We start from the raw sequence: 14,203 nt of genomic DNA, 5'->3' as shown, positions 1-14,203 counted from the left end.
GCTTACTGACAGCTATCCCCCTCTATAGGACTCTGACCCCTATATACATGTGCTTACTGACAGCTATCCCCCTCTATAGGACACTGACCCCTATATACATGTGCTTACTGACAGCTATCCCCCTCTATAGGACACTGACCCCTATATACATGTGCTTACTGACAGCTATCCCAATCTATAGGACACTGACCGCTATATACATGTGCTTACTGACAGCTATCCCCCTCTATAGGACACTGACCGCTATATACATGTGCTTACTGACAGCTATCCCCCTCTATAGGACACTGACCCCTATATACATGTGCTTACTGACAGCTATCCCCCTCTATAGGACACTGCCCCTATATACATGTGCTTACTGACAGCTATCCCCCTCTATAGGACATTGACCCCTATATACATGTGCTTACTGACAGCTATCCCCCTCTATAGGACACTGACCCCTATATACATGTGCTTACTGACAGCTATCCCCCTCTATAGGACACTGACCCCTATATACATGTTCTTACTGACAGCTATCTCCCTCTATAGGACACTGACCCCTATATACATGTGCTTACTGACAGCTACCCCCCTCTATAGGACACTGACCCCTATATACATGTTCTTACTGACAGCTATCCCCCTCTATAGGACACTGACCCCTATATACATGTGCTTACTGACAGCTATCCCCCTCTATAGGACTCTGACCCCTATATACATGTGCTTACTGACAGCTATCCCCCTCTATAGGACTCTGACCCCTATATACATGTGCTTACTGACAGCTATCCCCCTCTATAGGACACTGACCCCTATATACATGTTCTTACTGACAGCTATCCCCCTCTATAGGACACTGACCCCTATATACATGTTCTTACTGACAGCTATCCCCCTCTATAGGACACTGGCCTCTATATACATGTGCTTACTGACAGCTATCCCCCTCTATAGGATACTGGCCCCTATATACATGTGCTTACTGATAGCTACCCCCCCTCTATAGGATACTGGCCCATATATACATGTTCTTACTGACAGCTATCCCCCTCTATAGGATACTGGCCCATATATACATGTTCTTACTGACAGCTATCCCCCTCTATAGGACACTGACCCCTATATACATGTGCTTTCTGACAGCTATCCCCCTCTATAGGACTCTGACCCCTATATACATGTGCTTACTGACAGCTATCCCCATCTATAGGACACTGACCCCTATATACATGTGCTTACTGACAGCTATCCCCCTCTATAGGACACTGACCCCTATATACATGTGCTTACTGACAGCTATCCCCCTCTATAGGACACTGACCCCTATATACATGTGCTTACTGACAGCTATCCCCCTCTATAGGACACTGGCCCCTATATACATGTTCTTACTGACAGCTATCCCCCTCTATAGGACACTGGCCCCTATATACATGTGCTTACTGACAGCTATCCCCCTCTATAGGATACTGGCCCCTATACACATGTTCTTACTGACAGCTATCCCCCTCTATAGGATACTGGCCCCTATATACATGTTCTTACTGACAGCTATCTCCCTCTATAGGACACTGACCCCTATATACATGTGCTTTCTGACAGCTATCCCCCTCTATAGGATACTGGCCCCTATACACATGTGCTTTCTGGCAGCTATCCCCCTCTATAGGACTCTGATCCCTATATACATGTGCTTACTGACAGCTATCCCCCTCTATAGGACACTGGCCCATATATACATGTTCTTACTGACAGCTATCCCCCTCTATAGGACACTGGCCCCTATATACATGTGCTTACTGACAGCTATCCCCCTCTATAGGACACTGGCCCCTATACACATGTTCTTACTGACAGCTATCCCCCTCTATAGGATACTGGCCCCTATATACATGTGCTTACTGACAGCTATCTCCCTCTATAGGACACTGACCCCTATATACATGTGCTTTCTGACAGCTATCCCCCTCTATAGGATACTGGCCCCTATATAAATGTGCTTTCTGACAGCTATCCCCCTCTATAGGACTCTGATCCCTATATACATGTGCTTACTGACAGCTATCCCCCTCTATAGAACACTGCCCCCTATATACATGTGCTTACTCACAGCTATCCCCCTCTATAGGACACTGACCCCTATATACATGTTCTTACTGACAGCTATCTCCCTCTATAGGACACTGACCCCTATATACATGTGCTTACTGACAGCTATCCCCCTCTATAGAAAACTGCCCCCTATATACATGTGCTTACTGACAGCTATCCTCCTGTATAGGACACTGCCCCCTATATACATGTTCTTACTGACAGCTATCCCCCTCTATAGGACACTGCCCCCTATATACATGTTCTTACTGACAGCTATCCCCCTCTATAGGACACTGACCCCTATATACATGTTCTTACTGACAGCTATCCCCCTCTATAGGACACTGACCCCTATATACATGTGCTTACTGACAGCTATCCCCCTCTATAGGACTCTGACCCCTATATACATGTGCTTACTGACAGCTATCCCCCTCTATAGGACTCTGACCCCTATATACATGTGCTTACTGACAGCTATCCCCCTCTATAGGACACTGACCCCTATATACATGTTCTTACTGACAGCTATCCCCCTCTATAGGACACTGACCCCTATATACATGTTCTTACTGACAGCTATCCCCCTCTATAGGACACTGGCCTCTATATACATGTGCTTACTGACAGCTATCCCCCTCTATAGGACACTGGCCCCTATATACATGTGCTTACTGACAGCTATCCCCCTCTATAGGATACTGGCCCCTATACACATGTTCTTACTGACAGCTATCCCCCTCTATAGGATACTGGCCCCTATATACATGTTCTTACTGACAGCTATCTCCCTCTATAGGACACTGACCCCTATATACATGTGCTTTCTGACAGCTATCCCCCTCTATAGGATACTGGCCCCTATATAAATGTGCTTTCTGACAGCTATCCCCCTCTATAGGACTCTGATCCCTATATACATGTGCTTTCTGACAGCTATCCCCCTCTATAGGACTCTGATCCCTATATACATGTGCTTACTGACAGCTATCCCCCTCTATAGAACACTGCCCCCTATATACATGTGCTTTCTGACAGCTATCCCCCTCTATAGGATACTGGCCCCTATATAAATGTGCTTTCTGACAGCTATCCCCCTCTATAGGACTCTGATCCCTATATACATGTGCTTACTCACAGCTATCCCCCTTTTACAGACCACTGCTATATGTATGCACTCCCCACCAGGAGCAGAACAGCCGGCAGCACAGAATCAGGTACCTGCTCTGATCAGTCCGGGCCCGGGGATGTCACCTCCTCTCCGTGCCGGAAACACGTCCTGCTGCTGCTGCTGCTGCCGCCGCCCCTCCCCGCCCAGCACCCGGCGCAGCTTCCCGCACACACAGCCCGGACCTTGCACCGGAGCTCTCGCTGTCCTCCTCACCCCTCCCCGCTGTGTGACTGCTCTGTACCCGCTGTCCTCCTCACCCCTCCCCGCTGTGTCACTGCCCTGTACCCGTTGCCCTCCTCACCCCGCCCCGCTGTGTCACTGCCCTGTACCCGTTGCCCTCCTCACCCCTCCCCGTGACTGCTCTGTACCCGCTGCCCTCCCCGTGACTGCCCTGTACCCGTTGCCCTCCTCACCCCTCCCCGTAACTGCTCTGTACCCGCTGCCCTCCCCGTGACTGCTCTGTACCCGCTGCCCTCCTCACGCCTCCCCGCTTAATCATGTCCCCGCCCTGTACCCGCTGCCCTCCTCACCCCTCCCCGCTGTATGTCACCGCCCTGTTCCCGCTGCCGTCCTCACCCCACCCTGCTGTATGTCACCGCCCTGTACCCGCTGCCCTCCTCACCCCTCCCCGCTGTATGTCACCGTCCTGTACCCGCTGCCCCCTCACCCCTCCCTGCTGTATGTCACCAACCTGTACCCACTGCCCCCTCCCCGCTGTATGTCACCGTCCTGTAACCGATGCCCTCCTCACCCCTCCCCGCGGTATGTCACCGCCCTCTACCCGCTGCCGTCCTCACCCCACCCCGCTGTATGTCACCGCCCTGTACCCGCTGCCCTCCTCACCCCACCCCGCTGTATGTAACCGCCCTGTACCCGCTGCCCTCCTCACCCCTCCCCCTCTGTATGTCACTGCCCTATACCCGCTGCCCCCTCACCCCTCCCCGCTGTATGTCACCCCCCTGTACCCGCTGCCCCCTCACCCCTCCCCGCTGTTTGTCACTGTCCTGTAACCGCTGCCCTCCTCACCCCTCCCCGCGGTATGTCACCTCCCTCTACCCGCTGCCGTCCTCACCCCACCCCGCTGTATGTCACTGCCCTGTACCCGCTGCCCTCCTCACCCCCACATCGCTGTATGTCACCGCCCTATACCCGCTGGCCTCCTCACCCCTCCCCGTTGTATGTCACCGCCCTGTACCCGCTGCCCTCCTCACCCCTTCACCTCTGTATGTCACCCCCCTGTACCCACTGCCCTCCTCACCCCTCCCCGCTGTATGTCACCGCACTTCACCCGCTGCCCTCCTCACCCCTCCCCGCTGTATGTCACTGTCCTGTACCCACTGCCCCCTCACCCCTCCCCGCTGTATGTCACTGTCCTGTACCCACTACCATCCTCTCCTCACCCCACTGTATGTCCCTGCCCTGTACCCGCTGCCCTCCTCACCCCTCCCTGCTGTATGTCACTGTCCTGTATCCTGTGTCCAGGTAGAGCCCCTTAGACACACTGCACCAGGGGTTTACATGCTCCTTGTAATAAGGGATTACATGTTTGTTGCCATGGGAGTTACATGCTTGTTGCTCAGGGGGAGTTACATGCTTATTGCCCAGGGGGTGAGTTACATGCTTATTGCCCGGGGGGTGAGTTACATGCTCATTGCCCAAGGGAAGTTACATGCTCATTGCCCAGGGGGGAGTTACATGCTCAGGGGGAGTTACATGCTCCTTGCCATAAAGGATTACATGTTCATTGACATGGGAGTTACATGCTCATTGCCCAAGGTGAGTTACATGCTCATTGCCCAGGGGGAGTTACATGCTCATTGCCCAGGGGGAGTTACATGCTCTTTGCTCAGGAGGAGTTGCATGCTCTTTGCCCAAAGGGAGTTACATGCTCTTTGCCCAGGGGGATTATATGCTTGTTGTCCGGGGGGGTACATGCTCGTTGCCCAGGGGGTATTATATGCTCGTTGCCCAGGGGGAGTTACATGCTATTTTGCACTTTTTGGGAGCCATGGGCACCCTGACAGCATCTTTCTCCTCTACTGCAGTGGCCATTTTTGGAGGGGAACAGGGTTTCTGTCTGTCTGTCTGTCTGTCTGTCTGTGCACAGAAAGAAAATAAGGGGATATTCAGCTTTTTTTTTTTTTTTGTAAATATAAATAATTTAATTTGCAAAAAAGAATAATAACATAAATTACATGAGTTACAAAGAATGCATTTCACAAACAATAACATAATAAAAAGGTACATTGAGATGTGCGGTATAGTCACCCGCCGCTAGTGTTTGGGTAAAGTCCTGTTTTTATAAAACCAGTCTGTCCAAGATGGTATTTAGGGAATAGTGGGCTGTCTCTGTGGTTGGGAGCCTCCAGGTATCCTGTATGTGAGCTGTTAGTAAGGTGGCTTTCCTTTGGTGAGACGGCAGTAGGCTGTATGATGTCAGCAGGCTGAATAAACCTGTCTCCCGTGATGCCAATTTTCCATAGAAGTAGCTCCTGGAGAATGGTTTTCCCAGAATAGTTCCACAATGGCAAAGTAAAAATAGGACTGGCGGTGACTGGTTCAGGGACGGGTGATAATAGAAGTGGCCGCGCTGTGCGAGTCTGAGAATGGCTTGCGAAAGAATATCGCCGATCGATGGCCAGCTGCAAATCCATACAAAACATGCTTACCATCAAATGATTTTTTTCCAGTCCGATGCAAGTGTGCATAACTGTGACCCTTCCACAACTCTGCGTCAGAACAGGATGTTCGTGAAAATCGTATACCCAGCAATTCCCGCAGGCAGCAGAGCTGTGGGAGAATGATATTGCACATACACACTGACCGATATCGTTCACAATATCGGTCAGCGAAATCACCCGCCCCCCACTCTGTACATGCAGTCACTGACGATATTTTCAAATTGAGCTGCATGTACAGACGACAGGAGAGGTTGTTATTAACCCACGGCAATGCGCATCATTCAAAATATTGTCTGTACACACTGGGTGATATCCGCGCGATATTGTTATCAAAATCTTCCGTATCGTTAATGAAATATTGCCCAGTGTGTACTTAGCATTACCCCTCTTTTTTCCCTCAATTAGTCGGTGATAACTAGAGACAGGATTATGCAAATATGCATGAAAAAGACTTAAAATATGCATGAAAAGTGTTAAAATATGCTAAATTAAATAATAAAAATAGTAATTTTTAACTTATTTATTTAAAAATCAGCATAAAATTAGTTGCAAATACACCTTAAAAAATAGGCCCACAGCATCTGCAGATGTCTAGCGCTGTACACAGGATTTTTTTTCTTCCTGGCCGCTACAGCAGACTGCAGCCTCCAAAGCTCTACTTGCATCAACTACACGGACCCTCATCTCCAGCGCCGATGGATCAAATGTCAGCATAGCGTGTGAGGGCGGCGCTGTGGAAGGCTTCCTCCCTGCGCCGCATACTCACTGTGACACGGCATTTCCTCCCTGCCGCGTGATGTTACAACTTTTCTGCCCGCCTCATCTGCTGCAGAAGTCTGTCTCTTGGTGTAAAGTCCCAGGCCAGGGGCAGTCAAATGTTCAGGAGCTTCGTAATGGCATCCGCCCGACTGACTTTTATCAACATGGATTGGCAGCCTAGAGCAGTGTCAGACATAGCGTACATCCAAGGTTCCCCACACTGCACACATATTGCCCCAGCCTGCACACTCTACCACTACCTGGCCAGCAGCAGCAGGGCAAAGCAGTGCTGTGACTCGCGGGTGGGAAGAGGGCAGGGCCTAAAATATGCACCATCACTAGGTTTTAGGTAAAATATGCAATAACCAGTGAGAATGGGCAAAATATGCAAATGCATATAATCCTGTCTCTAGTGATAACAATATCCCCATAGGAAGCTATCCATTGCTTCCTGTAGAATGAACTCGTTCAAAAATGGTCAAAGTAACACGAAGAGTTAAAACACTAAACAGATATACAGTAAAGTGAACCAGATAAATGAATGACACAGCAGAAGAGAGTTGATACGCAGATCAAGACAGACCACACTTGCAACTTGTTGAGACTCAGGGGTTGTATGAAGTGTTGATAAGGGAGGAGAAGTGATAAAGTGCCTGGTACTTTATCACCGGCCAATCAGCTCATACCTGTCTCTTTTTAAACCCAGCCTGTAACTTAACAGTCAGGAACTGCTTGGCTGGTGATAAAGTACCAGGCACTTTATTATTTCTCTGTTATCACTTCTTCATACATCTACCCCACGCTACTTAAATTGATCCTGAATGTTCAATTGTCCGGTATCCTTCCAGTGGACACAACTTACAATCAGTAGCGCCATCTACTGTTTTATTTCTGAATTCTACACAATAGAAAAGTTTCATTCTACATTTACTCTCATCTGGAATTTAATTAAGAAACGAACTTACTGAGCAGTGGTTTTTGCGGCTGGATGCGAACACACTAGACCAGAGGTTCTCAAATTGTGTGCCGTGGCACCCTGTGCTGCCTTGGGACCCTTGCAGGGGTGCCTTGGGTTGGGGGTCCAGGACCATTTTAAATAAATACTGTTCAATACCCATCGCTTGTGGCTGCCAATTATAAAATATGTGGACAAACAGAAGCATATATTTTCCCACACTACATAATATAACCTAAAGATGACATATAGGGGGCGTGGCCTGGACGCCATCTCGGGAGGACGCGTTCCTGTGGGGCTCCGGCTGCTTGAAGGATTTGGGCAGCCCAACGCCCCCATCCCTACACCTAACCATCGGCGGAAGACTTACCTGAGCCCCCGCACCCTCAGGACCCTAGGTGGGAGCCGGTTGCGGAGCCGGGGAGGGCCTCCAGCCCTCCTGCGGGTTGCGGCCTGGCAGCCCATAGAAGCCGGGACCTCGATTGCTGACGGACGCCGGGGGACATCCGCGCGGCTTTGCCCGAGACAGGAGACGGAGCAGCAGCGGCCGCTGGGCGCCCCCCCAGGTGACCCCCCCGGCGCCCTGGAGAGTAGAGTTGGGGACGGAAGCGGGAGGCGGACCAGCGCACCTTCCCGGAGCTGACGCCGCGGCCGCCAATACAGGAGAGGCAGCTGCCGCGCGCCAGGTCAGAGGTAGGGAGAACGCCTGCAACACTAGGGCAATCCCGGGTGACCCTCTGCACACCACGGGTACCAGCCCATCGCACACTGGGCCTAAGGCTTGTGTCTCTCCCCCCAACGCGTTTTTCCCCTCCCCCGCCCCCCCCCACCGGCCGGGAACCACTACCAAACAGGCTGATAGCAGATCCCTCCACTGGCAGAAGCCCCAAAGCCTGGAAGGGCGACAGCAGGCCCCACAGTGTCATCCCCTCTCCTGTCTGAGATTATCCAGACACAACAAGACACGGGGCACCTCAGGGCTTAAAGAAGACATATCTAGCTTGTCATATATATTGGCCCCTGAACAAGGAAACTGCAGTGCCTCTAGCTGACACAGTATCAAAGCTGGGCTGCTATAACTTGCTGCAGAACTCGGACACCTGCTAATAAGCCTGCCAACGCAAGAGCAACCCCTCTCCACATATAGGACTGGGTTACTGTACCTGCTGTTCTACCCAATCTGGTGCAAATACAGTCCTAAGGCTCCATCTCTTGGCCATGCAGACATACTGCAGCCTCACTCACTTCAGCAGCTAGTGTGACAGGCCTGCACATTCCCCCAGACAGAGATCGCAGGTACTAGTTCCCTGCCTGGTTATATACATTCTTGAAAATTGGTGGGGGCCGGGTGACTCAGACATTGGAGAACCCCCCAGGCACATAGTCACAGAGAGCCCGCCCAAACAAGAGCGGTCTCCCTAGAATAACTTCCCGAGCCCCACGGAGCAGTTCTGAGAATCTGTCCCAAGACACAGACCGCCACTCACCTAATAGACTTTGATCCCCAACAATATAATTGAGTCTATGAACACCTGATAGACAGGCCATGACCCCCTAGTCACCCGTTCAAGATGGGGCGGTGTTGACACTACCTCCCACACCCAGCCGGCCACCCTCTGTGATAGAAATGACAAGCTGCTAATCCACTGAAGCCACACCTCTGGGACTCCTGACACATTATTCACACATGGGGAAATCGAGACGAAGCACCCAGACGCCAGCACCCAAGAGCCAAACCGAGAACCAACATAGAACAAACATTTTCCGCTATCTCACCCCTCAGCCGGAACTGCACACAGAAGACTCCCTGCCTCCCCCGGAGAGCTCCCAGTCTCCGAGAGACCCGTTCCAGATGGACCCCCCCCCAGACCCACACCCTTCCCAGAGCACTGAAGTTACTCTGTCAGAGGTCCTAGCTTACCTCCGCACCCTACCCACAAAAGCGGATCTCCCAACCAAGAAAGACTTTGTTGATCTGGAACAGTCCCTGCGTGAATCAATCAAGCAGGAAGTTTCTGCTATCCAAGCAGACCTCATCCAGACTTCACACAGGGTCACAACTCTGGAAGACCGTACAGACACACTAGAGACCTTTCAAGACAAACTGCGAGAGGTCACAGCGGTCCATGCTCAAGAATTGAAACTCCTCCAACGTCGTATAGATGACATCGACAACAGGGGGAGGAGGAACAACCTCCGGGTGCGGGGCCTCTCTGAAGACATCCAAGGGCCGGGTCTCATTGACGCCCTAACAAAAATCTTCAATGAGATACTCGAGGCAGAGCCAGACTCCAGCATTCTTTTTGACCGTGCTCATCGGGCTTTGCGTCCTCGGGGCCTACAATCGGAAAAGCCACGAGATGTCATCTGTAGGCTACACTATCATAGAGACCGGGAAGCCATCCTGTTTAAGTCAAGGAAGCTGGAAGCTATAGAATTTAACGGCGACAAGATAAACATCTTTCCTGACCTGTCTTGGTCCACGCTCCAGCAGAGACGCATGCTCAAACCCCTTACAGATCTACTGAAACAGAAGCAGATCAGATTTAGATGGGGCTTCCCCCTTAGTATCCAAGCGTCGCATGAGGGGAAACAGGCCACACTGCAAGACCCTTCCGACTTGGAGTCCTTCTGCTCGACCCTCAACATACCCAAGCCACACTTGTCTGAATGGACACAGCTGACATCTCGACTGGATCCCCCCCCCCTCTGCCACAACATGATCAACCCTGGACAGTGGTGGGCAGAGATGCCAGAGGATCCCCTGCCATCAGCACAGCAAATCGGGTCCCCATAACCTGATGGCCGAACTGTATGGAAGGTTTAATCCGCAAGATATAGGACGACAACATGGCTGAGGTCGTAAGAACCCCTATTGACAAAATGTTTGTCATTTACGATTGTTTGTTAAAGTTTATATTTCTTTAGATAGCAAGAAATCCCACCTAGTAGGAAGGGGTCCGTTTGGGGGGCCTGGGCAAGACTACAGTGTTTTAAAAAGGGGTGTTCAGACCGAGCTCTTAGACACATTGATATCACTGTAACCTCCCTAAACGATATGAGGGTCTTGCACTAGATCCCCCCCCCCCCCCGGGACCTCCTCCCCCCCCACACCCAGAAGTCCCCCCTTAACTCCTCACACAAGGAGATAAAGTAAGACACCATATCGGGTCCCGGGACGGCCCCCCACCGAGATGGGTGCCCTTAGAGAGATCCTTATAGGTGGACGAAACTACAGCATTCCACCGTTAATATCAGCTTGTTTCCCAAGCCTTATCGGCGATGGTCACAAGAGCCGGCTGGACCGTAGGTCCATATAGCACAGAATTACCCTTAGTAGATGGGAGGCGATGGACACGTACCCCAGTTAGGGTGAACCACATAAGTGCAGACGAGTGATGTTGCTATGCGACATCGCTGTCCCCGCCAGTGGTTATGTTACTCTTATGTATAATGTTTTTGAGTTTATTTCAAATTGTTTCATAAGCAGAAATGTTGAATACTTTACACTTCTCTATCTTTCTTCTTCCCCCCCTCCCCTCAAATCATCCCCCCCTTCGTCTGTCTGGAGACTTGTCTTTCAGGAGTCTTAGGTCACGTGGGCCGGGCCCTCCAATGATCTCTCACCACTTACCACTGACCTGACATGACTTCTTCCGCGCCAATGCTTAACCTCCTCTCCTTAAATGTAAAAGGCTTGAACATACCAGAAAAGAGGTCATCCTTGCTCAGGGAGCTCAAAGCCGGAAAGGCCGACGTGGCCTTTATTCAAGAAACTCATTTTATAAGAGGTATAGCACCCAAACTCCTTAACCACTTCTACCCTGTCACACATACCAGCAACAACCCCACAAGCAAGACAGCGGGAGTAGCAATACTGCTCTCCCGCCATCTACACCCAACAGAGGTCACACACCACGATTTAATTGAGGGGAGATGCCAGCTCCTTAAACTTACACTCTTTTCCCAGAAATACACGTTTGTAAATGTATATTTCCCCAATACCCGACAGCGACAATTCTTTAACAAAGTCCTCCGCCTTATAGAGCCATTAAAAGAAGGGTGCCTCATTCTCGGAGGAGACTTTAATTGGTCACTCGATCCACTAATAGATTGTAACCCCCCTCCTAAATCCCTACACACACGGGACCACCGGAGGGTCAAACAGCTCCTCCACGAACACCAGCTGGTAGATGTTTGGAGAGTACACCACCCATCGGTTAAAGACTACACTTTCTTTTCTCACTCACACTCTGTCTACTCTCGAATTGACTATTTCCTAGTTGACCACCATCACCTCCAACATATAGCTGGAAGCGAGGTGGGACATATAACATGGTCAGACCATTCCCCTATTGGCATTAAGATTCAGACACCCCTTGCCCCTCCCAGGGGATGGTCCTGGCGTTTCAATGAGTTACTACTCTCAGACGTTAGAGCGAGGAAAGAACTAGAATCCGCTATCTCAGACTATATCTTACATAACGATAACGAACTGGCCTCCCCAATTTCCGTCTGGGAGGCCCACAAATGTGTGATTAGGGGGAAATGTATACAACTAGGGACCATGATAAAAAAGGAAAAAGAGGCCAAGAAAATAGAGCTGTTAGAGCGAATTAAGACCCTTGAGCTTACCCACAAGACTCAACTCTCGCCAGACACACTAAGCGAACTGACACAGGCTAGAATGTCACTTAACCAGTTGCTGAGGGACAAAACCAAACAGGACCTCCGAAAGTGCAGACACAAGTTCTACCTATGGGGCAATAAGCCTAGCACAATGCTTGCGAGAGCACTTAGGTCCCAAAGAGCACAGTCATACGTCCACTTCATTACAGACCGTTCTGGTAGGAAGGTTTATAATTTCCCACAGATCGCGAAGGCCTTTGAGGACTACTATACTCGGCTATACAATTTAAAGAAGGCTCCCCCCCAAACAGGAGGCCCCAATCTTAAGAGTGAGATTGATGATTACCTGATGTCGGTCCACCTCCCCCAGCTCTCCGAATCAGATATGCAGTGGCTTGACCAGCCCTTCACAATAGAAGAATTGGATAGGACCCTCAAGACCATCCCCTCCGGAAAGAGCCCTGGCCCAGATGGCTTCACTATAAGCTATTATAAATCATACCACTCCCTCTTGATGCCCCTCTTTTTAAAGGCCTGCAACTCAGTCACGAAGGACTCCCTATTCACGCCCCAAAGTCTAGAGGCTCACATTTCAATAATCCCTAAAGAAGGGAAAGACCCCTCCCAATGTGCTAGTTATCGACCAATCTCGCTCTTAAACACCGACCTAAAACTATATGCTAAACTTATCGCACAACGCTTGGGCTCCCTCCTCCCCGGACTGATACATGAAGATCAAGTGGGTTTTGTGGCAGGGAGGGAGGCCAAAGACAATACGACAAAAGCTATAGACCTAATACACTTCGCGAGGTCCCAAAGAGCGCAAGCGATCTTCCTGTCAACGGACGCTGAAAAGGCCTTTGACAGGATAGACTGGTCCTTCATGGAGGCGGTACTCAAACATATAGGTATAGGCCCAAATTGCTTCCAACGAATCCAGGCTCTATACAGCTCCCCCTCTGCACGGGTGAGAGTAAATGGGGCGCTCTCCGACAGGTTTAATATTAGAAATGGCACGCGACAGGGCTGCCCCCTCTCGCCCATTATCTTCGTCCTATGCATGGAGGCACTCGCGAGAGCTATTTGAACGAATCGTGACATTAAGGGCATCAAGATTGGGAAAACAGAGCATAAGCTGGCCTTGTATGCTGACGATCTCCTGGCATCGATAACAGACCCAATCACCTCAATGCCCTCCCTGATGTTAGAATTTGGGAGATTCGCGCGCCTATCAAATTTTAAAATCAATTATACAAAATCAGTGGCACTGAACATCTCGGTACCAGACAACACGGTTGAGGGACTTAAAAAAGCGTTCCCGTTCCGCTGGCACGACGACCACATTAGATATTTGGGCGTCTGGCTTTCTAAGAACAACGCCAAGCTCTTTCAACTTAACTTCCCCCCACTTTTGAATAGTATAAAAGCAGAACTTACAAAATGGTCGTCCCTCAAACTGTCTTGGCTGGGTAGGGTGAACACTGTCAAGATGAATATCCTCCCTAAAGTATTATACTTACTGCAGACCCTACCGATCGCGATCCCACTTTCCTACTTTAAGGAGTTACAGGGAGCGGTCGGGAAATTCATATGGGCTAACCGTAGGCCGCGAGTCTCCCAAAAAACCCTCATACAGAGCAGGGAAAGGGGTGGGCTCCAACTACCCCACTTCCTTAGCTATTACCACTCAGTTCATCTTACTAGGGTCATAGAAATGTCAAGACCAGTTCAACATAAACAATGGCCCGCCATTGAGGGACATGCGGTGGGCATGTCCCCGAGAGTAGTGCCCTGGCTCAGGAAAACCCCGGCTCTGCACCACCCTACCCTGGCCCCAACAATTCAGTGTTGGCATAGGTATAAGAACCAACCCTTTTTTAAAACTGGTACATCGCTCTTGACTCCCCTGGTTAACAACCCGGA

General features: G+C 50.4%; 1 protein-coding gene across 2 annotated transcripts in view; it reads right to left on the bottom strand.

Moving 5' to 3' along the window:
• The window catches only part of AMACR (alpha-methylacyl-CoA racemase), a 35,845-nt gene extending 32,383 nt beyond the window's left edge, over positions 1 to 3,462 (bottom strand). Inside the window, exon 1 of one of the 2 annotated variants that reach the window (XM_083154998.1) lies at positions 3,307 to 3,462. The gene's annotated coding sequence lies outside the window, so the exon portion shown is untranslated. Of the gene's footprint in view, positions 1 to 3,223; positions 3,247 to 3,306 lie in introns of those variants that run through there. The other variant, XM_083155002.1, reaches the window with a different exon arrangement.
• Positions 3,463 to 14,203: the final 10,741 nt, after the last annotated feature.

The sequence above is a fragment of the Crinia signifera genome, chromosome 1 (assembly GCF_055691185.1).
Source record: "Crinia signifera chromosome 1, ASM5569118v1, whole genome shotgun sequence".
NCBI lineage: Eukaryota > Metazoa > Chordata > Amphibia > Anura > Myobatrachidae > Crinia > Crinia signifera.
This window is presented reverse-complemented; position numbering and strand designations above follow the sequence as displayed.